General features: G+C 34.9%; 1 long non-coding RNA gene across 1 annotated transcript; it reads right to left on the bottom strand.

Annotated features, from left to right (window-relative positions):
- Positions 1-237: 237 nt before the first annotated feature.
- On the bottom strand, positions 238-15,713 carry LOC124103424 (uncharacterized). Its single transcript, XR_006855192.2, has 3 exons — positions 15,533-15,713; positions 13,919-14,022; positions 238-583 (listed from the first exon to the last, which is right to left on the bottom strand). It is a non-coding gene; the product is annotated as an uncharacterized LOC124103424 (long non-coding RNA).
- Between the last annotated feature and the right edge of the window lie 807 nt (positions 15,714-16,520).

The following is a 16,520-nucleotide window of genomic DNA, read 5'->3' as shown; positions in this document are numbered from 1 at the left end:
TATCCAAATAGTTTAAAAATTGCAGATTGGAAAAAGATATATGACATATAAATTAATCTTAATAATGTCAAAGTGGCTTTATTAATGCTAGACAAAGTTGACTCCCAGACAAGAATAACCACCAGACATAAAGAAGTTATTTAATCTGATTATACAAAATACAGAAAATAAAGAAAAACCATCAGACTGGAAGGAAGAAATGAAGCTTTCCTTTGCTATTGGTCATGTGGTTGTAAAGGTAAAAAAAAATCATATCTACAAAAAACTACTACAACTATTAAATTAAAACAGGAAGTTTGCAGGATCCGTATTTCCTTATTTTAAGATCTGAGGGTTCCACCAGAGAAACAGCAGCAGTAGGATACACGTAAATAAATTTATTGCAAGGAACTGGCTTACATGATAGTTCGGGCTGGGTATTAAGTCCAAAAATCTATTTGGTAGGCTGTCAGGAAGGCAGGCTGGAAACTCAGGCAGAAGCTGAAGCTGCAGTCCACAGGAGGAATTTCTTCTTCCTCAGAGAACCTCAGTTCTACTCTTCAAACTCACACAGATTAGCAAGGATAATCTTCTTTACTGAAAACTGATAGAATAGGATGTTGAATCTACAAAGTACCTCCACAGCAACACCTAGGTTAGTGATTGATTTAATAAAAAATCATAGCCAAATTAACATACAAAATTGACCATAATCTTAAACAACAAATACTGGAAAATAAAATTTAAAATACTATCTTCAATAGCATTGAAAATCATAAAATACTTAAGGTAAAATTAACAAAATTACATTCAGGAGCTCTATAATGAAAATTATATGGTTAAGAAAATTAAAGAAGACTTAAATATATAAACATTCTATGTCCATGGTTTGATGACTCAAAGACTGAATACTAACACAATGTTCATTCCTCTAATCTTGATTTACAAATTTCCTGCAATCTCAGTCAAAATTGCAGGATACCTTCATAAAAAACTTGATAAACTGATTCTAAACTGTATATAAAATGTAAAAGACCTAGAGTAGCCAAGAGAGTTTTGAAAGAACAAAGTTAGAAAACACAAATTCTTTCAAGACATAGTATCAGGTTACAGTAATCAAGACAATGTGGTACTGACCTCTGACAAAGGTGTCAAAGCCATTGAGTGGGGATAGGAAAGTCTTACCAAGAAACAGTGCTGGAGCTGAATGTGTGTGTGCGTGCGTGTGTGTGTGTGTGTGTGTGTCTGTCTATATATATACACACACACATATACATATACATACATACTCATTCCTTATAGTCTAAATAAAATTAATTAATAGGCATAATTATAAAAGAAAAAATCTTCAGGAAGAAAATATGGGTTAGCTGGTAAGTTTTTAGCTAAGATTCACTATCTACAAAATAACAAAGAAAAGATAAATGTATACCTCATCAAAAGTTAAGTTTTCTACCCATCCAAAGACACCATTGAGAAAACATATGGCAGTTGCATTCGGGGGAAAAATATTTACAATACCTATATATAATAAAGGACTTGTGTCCAGAATAATAATTTAATAATAATAATAAATAATAATAATAATAACAATTTCTACAATTGAATAATAAAAACAACCCACTAAAAAAATCAGCTAATTGGCCAGTGTGATGGATGGCATATGCCTATAATTCCAGTGACTTGGGAGGCTGAGACAGGAGAATCATAAGTTCAAGGCCAGTTTTAGCAATTTAGTGAGGCCCTGTCTCAAAATTAAAAACAAAATAAATCAGCTTAAAAAAATATCCTGAAATGGCATTTCATGAAGAGAGTTATAGAAATAGTTAATGATCATGTAAAAAAAAAAGTGTTTAACATCAATTATTTGTCATCAGAGAACCACACGAGAACCACAATAGCATATACCACATAATCCTTAAGATGGTAAAGATGATAAAGACTACCAAATGTTGTTGAGGATATGTAACAATCAAAACTCTCACACATTGCTGGGGTTAATATTAAATGATACAATCAGTTTGGAAATTTAAAGAAAAGTACACCTCATTTATGTCCCCAAATTCCACCTTTAGGTATTTCCTCAAGAGAAATGAAACTATAAGTATGTAGAAACATGTGTATAAGAGTGTTCATAGTTTTATTCAAAGCAGCTCTAAGCTAGAAGCAACATAAATGTTTATCACCAAGAGAATGGATAAATAAATTATAGATAAGAAATGCTACAACTGTACCCCATAAATATGTATAATTACTATGTGTCAAATTAAAATATATATTAATAACAAACAAATAAGGGAAGACATATAAAATTACCATGTGTCAGTTAGAATATAGATTAGTAGAAACAGATAATGAGATACTTCACAGCAATGAAAAGCAATAGACAAGGCTAGAGTTGTAGCTCAGTGGTAGAGCACTTGCCTTGCAAGTGTGAGGCACTGAGTTCAATGCTAGCATAGAACAAATAAAAACAAATAAAGGTATTGAGTCAATCTATAACTTAAAAAATTAAAAATAAAATAAAACAAAGAAAAAGTAATAGACTGTTTATACATACTACATTATAAATGAAGTGCAAAAATTGTATGCCAAGTGAAAGAAGCTAGAAGAGTACACACTGTATGATTCAATTTGTATGAAGTCTACAGTAGACACACTAATTTATAGTGAAATAAAATCATGGTGATTTCCTCTGAGATGGGGGTAGGATTAACTGGGAATTGTATAACGGATCTTTCTCTGGTGATGAGAATGTTCTATATTTAAAATAAGGGTTTATGGGGGGTCTGTGAAATTGTCACAACTCATCAAACTACACATTTCATCTGTGTGCATTTTACAGTATGTAAATTTTTCCTCCATTTACAAAGAAAAAGAAAAAAAAATCTCTGGGGAGTAATGTTTGCATTAAGCCACCCTGGAGCTGAGCTCAGTTGTTTCTTAACACAATATTTTTGCATGATTTGATTTGTGACCATTTGTTTATATTACTTTGATTAAATTTATTTAAAGTGCTCATATAGACTTCCAAGTTAAGATGGTAGAACAAAAACATCTGAAACTCTCCCTTTCCCCAAACCTAATGATTGAATAACAAATAAGACCAGAGCAGTCAAAATACCTTAGACTCAAACAAAGGGAAAGGCAGAAATTTATGCCATACAATTAAAATATGCAACTTAAAGTGAGAGAAAGATTTCCTTGAATCCATTCATCTTGACTTCATTGCAGTAAAATATAATTTCTAATTCAAACCTCCTAATGCACATATATAGTGTGCAAAAATCTGAGTAAAAAGTTTTAAAAATATATATTTTGTAACTGAGGATTGAACCCATGGGCACTTGACTCGCTAAGCCACACCCCCAGCCCTTTTTGTATTTTATTTTGAGACAGGGTCTCACTAAGTTACTTAGGGCCTGGCTAAGTTGCTAAGGCTAGCTATGAACTTGCAGTCCTCCTGTCTCAGCTTCCTAAGCTACTGGGATTACAGATGTGTGCCACTGCGCCTGGGAAAAAGTTTTTAAAATGTTTATTAAGACCTTCAAATGTGGCAAAGGGTGAGTCAACTCTTGATATTTGCACCTGCACAAGGAAAAGTATGGAGAAGTTTAATTTAAATGTCCTTGTGCCAGTAGGAAGCTAAGAAGAAGAGCATCAGCCACTATTAGCTTATAATAATCTGGGAAATGTTCTCTTTTAGCTGGGAACATTATTGTACTGAATAAAATGAACGGTCAGAACGTAAGTAAATTGGGAAGAATGGATATTGAGTAAGCTAATAGTGACATATGCTACAGATGACAAAGCTTAACGAGAAGAAAAATAACTGAACAGAAGAAATTGTCCTAGGAATTTTTTTATGTTATAGAGAATATATGTGAGAATACATGTGAAACTAATAGAGACAAAGAATATTTTTAAAAAAATAGAGATGATAAACAACAGAGTTAAATGAAAACTTCAGACCTAAGAACTTCAGATATAAATTAAGAATTGAAATCAAACCAAACAAACATTGACTACATTTAAGAAGTAGAGAATTAGTTGAGAATCAAATTATTGACAAAGAAAAGAAAGTATAAGATAACCACAACAAAGGCAGAGGGGAACTAAAACAAGCAAGCGGGTAGCAGATGATAGACCAAACCAAAGACAAATTGTTTTGAAAATAAGGAACCCAAAACACAGAATTGTGAAAGATATTCATAGGTAGAACAACAACAACAAAAAAACCAAACTATTTTTTCTTGTAAACAGTATGAACTGAGGGGCTGGGGATGTTGCTCAAACGGTGGTAGCATGCTTGCCTGGCATGCTCGGGGCGCTGGGTTTGATCCTCAGCACCACATACAAATAAAAATGTTGTGTCCGCTGAAAACTAAAAAATAAATATTAAAAAATTTCTCTCTCTCTCTCTCTCTCTCTCTCTCTCTCTCTCTCTCTTTAAAAAAAAAGTAAGAACTGAATCTGTATGGAGATCAAACATTCTAATATATTCCAGGCATAAAATCATAATTGATGATATACACTGAAACATGTCTTAGGTAAGTTCATAAAACTTCAAAATCAGCAGACGCTGGGGCTGGGGATGTGGCTCAAGTGGTAGCGCGCTCCTCTGGCATGCGTGCGGCCCGGGTTCTATCCTCAGCACCACATACCAACAAAGATGTTGTGTCTGCCGATAACTAAATAAATAACTAAATAAATAACTAAATAAATAACTAAAACAAAATCAGCAGACGCATTTCCCAGGGGAAAAAATCAGGTTGAATGTGGCAGGGTGGTGGGAGAAGCAAATCAGGAACCCAAATCAGGTTGGCCCCATACTGACCCACACCATGCTCAGTGCCATTAGGAAGGTGGTAATACTCTTGAGAGAACCAAGGAAAGGCACAGTAATATTACTCTTTACACCCAGCTCAGCAATAATTCAGCAATTATATAAAGTCAATAGGCACACATTTTTTTAAGCAAAGGCATTCTCAAACAACAAGCATTTAAAATAATCTTTAAGTTAGAATCAGATCATGAATATATAACAATTAATCATTCTTGGGGGTAGGAGGAAGGGAAGCAATGATAATATCAAAATATTTTCCCAAGTAAGAAATGAAAGGAGAAAGCATAGAAACATGGGATTAATTTAAAGATATAAAGAGGGGCTGGAGTGTAGCTCAGTGGTAGAGAGAGATCATGGCTTTGTATGCATGCAGCATTGGGTTTGAGCCACTATACTGAAAAAATAAATATATATACACATATGTATATATGCACACACATATATAGACAATGAATAAACTGTTATTGAATGTACAATTAGAGAAAGGAAATGTTGCATAGGTAATTTTTTTTTAGTTGTCAATGAACCTTTATTTTATTCATTGATATGTGATGCCAGGGATCAAATCTGGTGCCTCCCACATGCTACACAAGCATTTGGCCACTGAGCCACCACCCAAGCCCAGTAAATTATAACTTGTTAAAATAATAAGGAAAGAAACCAAAATTTGGGAGAATTCACTTTGTGTTTCTTTAACAAATCAATAGCCATTTAAAGATAAGTAAATTGACAAATGAAAATCTAAAGTGCATTGTGTTATAATGATCATCACCAGAACTAAAAGTCATATTATAAAAAAAAATAATTAGAGGGAGAAAGAAAAAAAAGTACAAAGTACCGTGTGCTCATTATCTGATCTTTCAAGGGGACATCAACAGATACTGTCTAAAGCTGTTATTACAAGAGGTTGTGGATAGATAAAATCTACATACTGATAAATATTTCTACAGCAGCATCTAAAAAGAAGAAATAAACCTTTCAAACTACAAGAAGAGAAGAACACACTACATATGCTAAATCCATTTACAGAAAGGCAGGGGGTGGGGAGGAGCATTTAAAACAAAAAAAAACCCCATAAAATTGGATAAAAAATTTAAAAGAATCATAATTTGACACCTAATGTAAATGGAATATATTCACACAAAGATTATAAGTTTGAATAAAAAACAGGCTGAAATATGTCATGTGCACAAAAAGAATCCAGTACTAAGAGACTCATAATATTGGGGGGGCGGGGAAGACATACTAGTACCAAAAAGAAATCTGAGATATAAATTTAAAGGCTAAATTTAAAGCAAATGTAATAAAGTTGATAGAGGTCCATTTTATGAATACAAGGTCTACAATTTACTATGAGGATAGAGTTGCCATAAGTGTATACATTTGTGGTAAAAGATAAAACACAGACTGCAGGCAAAATAAAAAAGAAGAAGGAGGAGGAAGAGGAGGAGGAGGAGGAGGAGGAACAGAAACACAGTATGAACAGCAGATTCTAACTGCGTTATTAACTTCATAAATGGTTAGCTATAAAACAGAAGAAAAATAGGATTTGAATAATATAATTATTTTACTTCAGCTAATAGGTATGTCTCAAACTTTATAACATGAAAAAGTATTCCCTTTTCCCCCAAGCCCCTCTGGAACATTTACAAAAATTTATGCCATGTAAAGAATCATATAGTTTTCAAATATACATACAAATACAGAGTAAACAGGCCATATTCCCTGAATATACTTCAAGAGAATTAGAAATTAGTAATCTTAAATAGAAAAATGCCTAACAACAGGGAAATTGCACATATTTCCCTCAAACAGTTCAAATTCAAAACAAAAAAAAAATGAAGAAAATTTCTAAAATAAAGATAACGAACACATCACATATCAAAAAATTTAGGAAGTACCTAAAGCTCAGAAAGCAATGCACAGATTTATACTGGTAAGTGATTAAAGAGGAATCTAAACAATTAAAGTAAGCTATTGATTTAAAAAGTTAGAAATCAAACCATGTGTTCCCAAGGAAAACAGAAGGAATAAATGACTAAAGCAGAAATAACTGATTTCGGAAACCAGAAAATCAGTAAAATTAATAAAACCTATTTTGTGAATAAAGATTGTGGTTATCAATGCAAGGGAGAAAATAAGGAGCAGTGCTCGGCTGAAGAAAGTCCCAAAGAAATCTTTTCATTATGAAAAACTACAAATTACACAAAATTAAAGAGAAGAGTATAATAAATGCCCATGTACTCAATACCACATTGTGTCCATTACTTCAGCTTTTGTAGTGAGTCTTGAAGTTGAATAATGTCAATCTTCTGGCTTTGCTCTTCTTCAGTGTTGAGGTGACTATTCTGTGTCTTTTGTTCTTCCATAAAAAACTTTAGAATCAGTATATTAGTAGGCACAAAATAACTTGCTGGGATTTTAGTTGGTATTGGGGAGAATACACAAAGAAGTCAGGAAGAACTGACATATTGGCAATAATCCTATGGGTGGATGGAATATATCTTCACTTAGTTAAATCTTATTCCTCTCTTCAGAGCTCTGTCGTTTTCCTCAAATAGATATTGCACTTTTTTTATATTTATACCAAAGTAGTTCTTTTCCTAATTAATTCATCGGTGGTATATAGGAAGACAATTGACCTTTCTAAACTGATCTTGAATCCTGGAAAATTACTTTAATCAGTTATTAATTCCAGGGTTACTTCTGTGTTTTTTTTTTTTAGAATTTTCTACATATACAATCATGTCATCTGCAAATGTAATTTCAGTCTCCCCTTCCCAATGTACATAATTTTATTTCCTTTTCTTGTTTTATTTAGTGCAATGTTGAAGAGGAGTGGTGAGAGATCACATGTTTACTTATTTTCAGTTGTGAAATAATCCCAGTCCAAATGTTTCCAAATTGGAAAGCATTCAGTTTCTCATCAGGTATGATGTTAGCTGAGGAGTTCTGTACATGTACTTTATCAATTTCAGGACAATTCCCTCTATTTCAGTGTGTTGAGAGCTGATTTTTTTTTTAATCATGCATATTGGATTTTTGTCAAACACTTTTTTATTATGAGTGGGTATTAGTTGATAAAAGCATAAGATTTTTCTTCTTGATGTGACAGATTATGTTAATTAATTTTTAAATGCTGAACCTAGAACAAACACTCCTGGGTCGAAGTATGTGACTATTTTTATAAGTTGCTGGATCTGAATTGCTACTATTGCATTGAGGGTTTTGGCATCTATGTTCATGAGAAATACTGGTCTGTAATTTTCTTTTATGTCTCTGGTTTTGATATTAGAGAAATGTTGGCCTCAGAGAGATGAGTTTAAAAATGTCCTGCTTCTATTTTCTAGATAAGATTGTAGAGTATCAATATGGTTTGTTCCTTAAATGTTTGGTAAAATTCCAGACAATACTACTGAAACCTTATAGGCCTGGAGCTTTCTTCTTTAGAGAATTGCTAATTATTGATTCAACATCTTTAATAGACATGGGACAATTCAGATAACCTATTTATCCTACTGAGAGTTCTCAAGTCAATATCATGCAAGGTATTAGTTCATTTCATTTAGATTATCAAATCTGTACCATACAATGGTTCACACTATTCCTTAATTATCCTTTTATATCCATGAGATAAAAGAAATGATGGTTTTTTGATTAAAATATTAGCATTGTTTGTCTTCTCTCTTTTCCCCTTGGTAGTGTAGCCAGAAGCTTATCAATTTTAATGGTTATAACAACCATTTAGATATCAGGTGACCCCCAAAAGCTCACATGTGAGACAATACAAGAAGGTTTAGAGGTGAAATGATTGGATTATGGGAGCCTTAACCTAATCGCTGCATTGATCCACTTAAATGGATTAACTGGGTGGTAACTGTGGGCAGGTAGTGTGTGGCTGCAGGAGGTAAGTCACTGGGGACATGAATTTGAGGTTTATATTTTGTCCCTCTGTTTCCATGTTCTCAGCTGCTTTCTTTCTCCACACTCTTAGGACTTCAATCTCAGGATGGAGGCTGCCAGCCTCTCTGGTTCTGAGGCTTCTGGATTCCTAGACTGAGCCCTGCTGCTGACTTCTTTGGCTCTCCAGCTTGCAGACAGTCTAATGTGATTTTCAGCCTCTGTGATCCTGTGAGTCACTCCTCCAGTAAATCCCCTCATACAGAGATAAATATATGAACCTGACTGCCATGCAGTGGAAGTCCATGTTCTCCACTGACATCCTGGGGAAGGAGTGGCTCATTGTTGTGCAGGGGGATAAAGGTCTGAGCTCTCCACTAGCCTTTTCTGATATTAATTTGAAGATGAGGGGCACCTTGTTACAGCCAAGTGCAGTTGAAAGTCTAGGCTCCCCACTTGGCCTTTGCTGGTGGGGGTGACCCAGCTTTCTCTGTGGTGTCCGACTGTCTGTACAGCACTTATTGTCTAAAACTTTCCTGTCTTGTGAAGCTCCCCTTTCTTGTCCTTGTGCTGGAGATAGCAGACTTTTCTTCAGAGCTTTCTTTGAACTGTACCAGCACCCAGTTAGAGATATAGAAGGTACTCACTGCCCTGTTGTACCTTGGGTCCCAAGATCACCATCAGTCTTTCTTTTTCTTGCCACCATTGAGTGTCTTCCTATTTATGTTAATTGTCTTCTTTCTCTAAGGTGTTTACCTAAGTATATTTAGCAAGAGTAATAAGGAAAAGTTCATCTAATCTATCTTTTCAGATCCCAGACTTTGTTTTTCTTTCACTATTTAAATCAAATCCAGGTCTCATATTTCATCCATAAATGCTTTAGTGGGTATAATGTTAGTAAGTATATTATTTTAAAATAAAACCATATCATTTTACCCTCAAAAATTAAAAACAAAATACCTAATGATTCTCCTTTAATCTCCTCCTGGTCACATTAAAATGCCATTTTATACTGGCTATGTTCATATCAAAATTCCAGATAAGATACAAATGTTTGGGGGTTGTTAGCCAAAACAGTTCTCTCACTTTCCTCCTGTCACTTATTTGAAGAAACTGGTCTTGTGATATATCCCACATTCTAAATCTGGTTGACTAGATTTATGATCCCTCCTTACCATAGTTCCTAAACTGGAATTAAAATGTAGAGGTATTATTACATTCAGGTTCAACTGTTTTGTTAGAGATAATTCATAGATGGTCCCATATCCCTACTGTTGCACCACATCATAGATACATAATGTCTGGTTTTATTCCTCTTTTTAATGTTAAACCTGAACATTTAAAAAATTCTATTTTTAAAAAATTTTCTTTGTTTTAATTACACATGACAGTAGAATGCATTTATGCCCTTTTATATATCATACACAGATGGGGTATAATTTCTCATTTTTCTGAGTGTACATGTTGTAGAATCAATCACATTGGTCATGTGATGCTAACCCAATCCCCATATTTTCTCCCCTCCCCACCTTTTACTCCCCCCTACCTAATTTAAGATAATGCTATTCTTCCCTAGTGTCCCCCTTATTGTAATTAGCATCTGCATATTAGAGAAAACATTCGGCCTTTGGTTTCCTGGCTTATTTTGCTTAGCATGATATTCTCCAACTCCAGCCATTTACCTGCAAATGCCATAATTTCATTCCTCTTTAAAGCCAAGTAATATTCCATTGAATCTATATACCACATTTTCTTTATCCATTGGCACCAAAACAGACACGTAGATCAATGGTACAGAATAGAAGACACAGAGACAAACTCACACAAATACAATTATCTCATACTATACAAAGATGCCAAAAACATTCACTGGAGAAAAGATAACCTATTCAAAAAATGATACTGGTAAAACTGGAAATCCATATGTAGCAAAATTTTTTAAATATTTTTATTTTTAATTTTTAGTTATAAATGACAGTAGAATGTATTTTGGCAGAATACATGTACATAAAATATAACTTATTCTATTTAAGATCCCATTCTTAAATATCATGTGGAATTACCCTGGTTGTGTATACAACAAATACAAGGCTAGGAAAGTTATATCCAATTAATTCTACTGTCTTTCCTACTCCTATCCCACCTCCCTTCCCTTCATTTCCCTTTGTCTAGACTAATGGATTTCTACTATTGCCCTCCCCACTCCCCCTTATTTTGGGTTAGCATCCACAAATCAGAAAAACATTCAGCTTTTGGTTTTGGAGATTATTTCATTTAACATTATATTCTTCAGCTCCATCCATTTACTGGCAAATGCCATAATTTTATTATTCTTTATGGCTGAGTAATATTCCATTGTGTATATATACCACATTTTCTTTATCCATTCATCTGTTGAAAGACACCTAGGTTGTTTCCATAGTTTAGCTATTGTGAGTTGAAGTGCTATAAACATGGATGTTGCTGTCTCACTGTATTATACTGTTTTTAAGTCTTCTGAGAATAAATCGAGGAGGGGGATAACTGGATCAAATGATAATTCCATTCCAAGTTTTCTGAGGCATCTCCATACTGCATTCCATAATGTTTGCACCAATTTGCAGTCCCACCAACAGTATATGAGAGTATCTTTCTTCCCAGATCTTCGCCAACATTTATTGTTACTTGTATTCTTTATAACTGCCATTCTGACTGGAGTGAGATGGAATCTCAGAGTAGTTTTAATTTGCATTTCTCTAATTGCTAGAGGTGTTGAACATTTTTTCACATATTTGTTGATCAATTGTGTATATTCTTCTGTGAAGTGCTTGTTCAGTTCTTTTGTCCATTCATTGATTGGTTTATTTATTTTTCTGATGTCAAGTTTTTTGAGTTCTTTGTATAATCCTGGAAATTGATGTTTCATCTGAGGTACTGGAGGTTAAGATTTTCTCACAATCTGTAGGATCTCTGTACACATTCTTGATTGTTTCCTTAGCTGTGAAGAAGCTTTTCAGTTTGATACCATCCCATTTATTGGTTCTTTATTTTACTTCTTCTGTTTTAGAAGTCTTGTTGAGGAATTTGGTTCCCAAGCTGACATACTGACATGAGAGTTGAGCCTACTTTTTCTTCTAGTAAGTGCAGGGTCTCTTGTTTGATGCCTAGGTCTTTAATCCACTTAGAGTTGAGTTTTGTGCAGAGTAAGATATAGGTGTTCAATTTCATTCTATGACACATGGATTTCCAGTTTTCACAGCACCATTTGTTGAAGAGGCTATCTGTCCTCCAATATACATTTATGGTGCCTTTGTTTAGAATGAGATAACTGTATTTATGTGGGTATGTCTCTGTGTCTTCTATTCTGTTCCATTAATCTTCATGTCTGTTTTGTTGCCAATACCATGCTGTTTTTGTTACTAAAGCTCTGTAGTATAATTTAAAGTTTGGTATTGTAGCAAACTTCTCCTGCATCACTTTTCATGCTAAGGATTACTTTGGCTATTCTGGGCCTCTTATTTTTCCAAATGAATTTCATGATTGCTTTTTCTATTTCTGTGAAGAATGTCATTGGGATCTTTATAGGAATTGCATTAAATCTGTATGATGCTTTTAGTAGTAAGGTCATTTTGATAATATTATTTGGCCTATCCAGGAACATGAAAGATATTTCCATTTTCTGAGGTCTTCTTCAATTTCTTTCTTTAGTGTTCTGTTTTCCTTATACAGGTCTTTCACCTCTTTTATTAGGTTGATTTCCAATATTTTATTTTTTTGAGGATACTATGAAAGGGATAGTTTTCCTGATTTCCCTTTCTGCTGATATATACTTGGTGTATAGACATGCAATTGATTTATTGATATTGATTTTAAATCCTGCTACTTTGCTGAATTTGTTTATGAGTTCTAGAAGCTTTCCAGTAGAGTTTTTTAGTTCTTCTAAATAAAGAATCATGTCATCAGCAAATAAAGATAGTTTGAGCTCTCTTTTTCCTATTCATATAGCTTTAATTTCTTTCTTTTGTCTGGTTGCTCTGGCTAGGGTTTCAAGGACCATGTTGAATAGGAGTGGTGAAAGAGGGTATCCCTGTCTTGTCCCATCTTAGAGGGAATGCTTTGAGATTCTTAGAACGATGTAGCCTTGGGTTTAGCATACATAGCTTTTTAAATGTTGAGGTATGTTCCTACTATCCCTAGTTTTTCCAGTATTTTGAGCATGAATGGATGCTGAATTTGGTCTTGTTCCTTTTCAGAAGTTACTAATTTATCAATAGGTTCTGGTGATAATAGTTTCAATTATTCACTAAAACGTTCCCCAAAGACTTTTCACATAATTCACGACTTCTTCAAGAAATTGCTATTTTAGAACTGATATTGGTAGTACTTTGAAATGGGAGATTGCCCTGTGCATTAGAGGATGTTTACAAGCATTCCTCATATTTTCACTACTCTATTAGAATTGTCTTATGACAATAAAAAAATGCCTCCGGATGAATAGCACCAACTGTCCATGGGGAGAGACTCACCACCACTAAGAATTTCTGACCTAGGGTTGGGGTTGTGGCTCAGTGGTAGAGCACTTGTCTGGCATGTGTAAGGCACTGGGTTCGATTCTCAGCCACATAGAAATAAATAAATAAAATAAAGGTCCACTGACGACAACACACACACACACACACACACACGAATCTCTGACCTAGTGATTTTAAATCCTGCTACTTTGCTGAATTTGTTTATGAGTTTATTATGTCGAGTAGGGTTGGTAAAGAAGTGATTTCCCCCCTACTTTTATCTTTCCTGACTTTACAGTCTGATTTTTTTCAAAAAATACTTTCTATGAGTCTTTCCAGTAAAGGCAGAATAATTGTTTGATTGTTTTATTTGTCAGTATTTTAAATTTCATGTGTTGTACCTCAACAACCTCCACAGGAGACCAATTAACTGAAATATCATTTGGAAATATTGAATATTTACACAAATCGCATATTTCAATTTCAATCCTTTGCAGTCATCTATGTTGATGTTCAAGTTTCCTCATCTTTAGACAAAGTGATCTCTTTCAAGTTAGCTTTGGTTTCCTTTAAATGTGGCCCTAACAGTCTGATAATTTCCTTGATTTCAGGCATGACAAGATAGCCAGACTCACCTCAAACATTTCTATTCCAGACCTGGCTGGAATCAGTCATTTACCCAAGGTGCCCCGATTCCTTTTACCTGGAAATGGTCTTTAGGAGCCATAATCTGGTCACAGTTGGTGTTTTTGGTTGTTGTGTTGTCAGTGCTTCTGGATTTTTCAGTAGACAGAGTTAAGAAATGCACTTAAAAAATAGAGATAAAAGTTAAATTGGCATTTTAATTCAATTTAAATTTTAAAAGTTTTTATTTTTGCTTTATATTTAATCTTTCTTATTCTGAAATCATTGTAATGACATCAACACAGTTCTATATTTGCTTTTTCTTTCTCTCTTTCCTACATTCATTACTACCACTGAAAGCAATTTCAGATTTTTTTGTGTTCTTTCATTCTTAAGTTATATCTCACCAAAGATGTCTAGTCCAAATATCATGTTTAAATGTCATTTTGAGTAATTATTTATTCTATGGCTATTCTATCAATGTGACAGTTTCATTTGTTATATTTTGATTTCAGTTCAGCATTGTTCTTTTAACATTAAATATTCTTTTTTAAGTATATAAAATATACACATGGTTTCAAAGTTAGAACTGTAAAACTATAAATATTTAGAAGGGCTTATAACTTCCCTTATTGTCTCTTACCATGTTCTCTTCTTTTCCTACAGATTAACCATTATTACTATATTTGGTTTATACTTCTCATAAAAAAATGCTTAACACACACACGATAACATAATATATACAAAATTCTACACTTTGCATTTAAAAGTTGAAAAAAACCCACATAACAGAAAATTCACCATTTTAACCATCTTAAGTATATAATTCAGCAGCATTAAATATATCCACATTATCATGCAACCATCACCACTATCCATTTCCAGAACTTTTTCATCATCCTAAACAGAAACTCTGCCCCTAAAATAACAACTCACCCTTTTCTCCTCTAGCACCTGTTAACCTTTATTCTACTGACTCAATGAATTTCAGCACCTATTTTTTAAATTGTCTATGCTAAAGATCATTTCATAAACGCATAGAGTCTCACCCATTCATTTTTTCATAGTTGCAAGGTGTTCCATAGAATGGACTAAACCATATTCAGTGCTGTCCTTACTGATGGGATGTTTGTCTTTAGTCTTCTCCTACTGTAAACAATGCTGTAATAATCAAACTAATGCATCCATCATTTAGTGTTTTTCTCATTTATTTTCATGTGTATTCCTAAAACTGTTATTGCTAGGTCAAAGGGTTAAGGTGTATTTGATTTTAGAACATTTAGATTTAATGTGATAGGTAGAAATGAACGATGAAGTTATTTAGGTATTAAATGAAAAATCACAGACAGGATGTTTTAAACCATTATTGTTAAAGCATTTTAGCTGCTTTAACCCAAGAGATAGTTTATTGCTAAAATGTTTAAAGAAAAATACCCCTATTGCTCTAATTTTATTTGATTTTAAGAAATAAATGCACCACCTGAAATTATGTACTTTTTTTTTTTTGGCTTTTGGAGACTAATGTTAAGAAAGGCTACTACTTTGAGTCTTTTGCTGACTACATTGGGGTAATAAAAGAATGAGTTGTGCAATTCTCAGAGAAGTTTGGCTGTCAAATAGCACATCTGGGCAATTGGGAGAATACAGAGTGAATATATACGCATATATAGGTTTTATATATATAAAATCTTACACATATGCTTTTTTTTTCCTTTTAATGTAAGGTTCTCTAGGGTAGAATAATCCAGACATCGTTCTGCACCATTTCCCAAACTGCGTTCAGATGTTCATTCCTAGTCTTCCAGGGTGTTCATTTTTTTTCCAGTTATGAAATTCAATTGATTGAGAGATGACAAGGTCTTCAAAAAGACCTGATGAAAGGAAGGCCGCAAAAGACGACCCCATAGTCAAGCGGGCACAGAGGCACCCTAAGGGTACAGAGGGGTTATATCAACTGCCAGGATTTAATCATTAATAAGAAGGTGTCCAAGTCAGGAACTAAGGATATGGCACCAAGCCCTATTTACCTGCTGTGCTCCCACTCCAATCTCCCCAACAAAACTTCAGGATCTCTAACTCCTCCCTGGATGCAGACCCCGGCAGAGCCCTGCCTGCCAGGGGTCGCACCTGAGCACGTCCCTGCACGAAATCTCCCAACCCGCGCCGGCGCGCTGCCACAGTCCCCCGCTGCCGCGTGAGCTTCCTCTTGGCGGCCGAGGACGCATTTCAATCTGGAAACTCCCAGCCCCTCTGAGGGTCCTACAAAACTGACGCCGTTCCCCGTGAGGTGACGGGGGTAGGAGAGATGGAGAGGCCCTGGCCTTCTCAGTTTAAAGCTACAATCCACTGAGCTCGAGCCTCTTTTCTGGCTGGTTGCGAATCCCCCGACCTCGGGTCAGGGTCCTGGTCTTTGAAGGAGGACCAGTTCTCATCTTAAAATTTGCGGCCTGTGTCCGGCGGGGAAGTTCGGCTGTGCATCCAGTGGAATCAGAGCGCTTAGAGACCTCATCCCTAGTCCGCAGGACCCGCCAAGGCGGAGGAGAAGGGGAAGGGGTTGCTGCCTCTTCTCCCAAATCCGGTCCCTAACCGCCCCCTCCCCCGCCGTCTGGTCGCTTTGTACAGGCAGTCAAAACAGAGCTAGCGGCCAACTGAGGGGGACGGGAAGCAAAGCCGCCTAGCGC

The sequence above is a fragment of the Marmota monax genome, unplaced genomic scaffold, assembly GCF_021218885.2.
Source record: "Marmota monax isolate L192 unplaced genomic scaffold, Marmota_monax_Labrador192_F-V1.1 WCK01_AAM20220418_F8-fsc00006, whole genome shotgun sequence".
Lineage (NCBI taxonomy): Eukaryota > Metazoa > Chordata > Mammalia > Rodentia > Sciuridae > Marmota > Marmota monax.
This window is presented reverse-complemented; position numbering and strand designations above follow the sequence as displayed.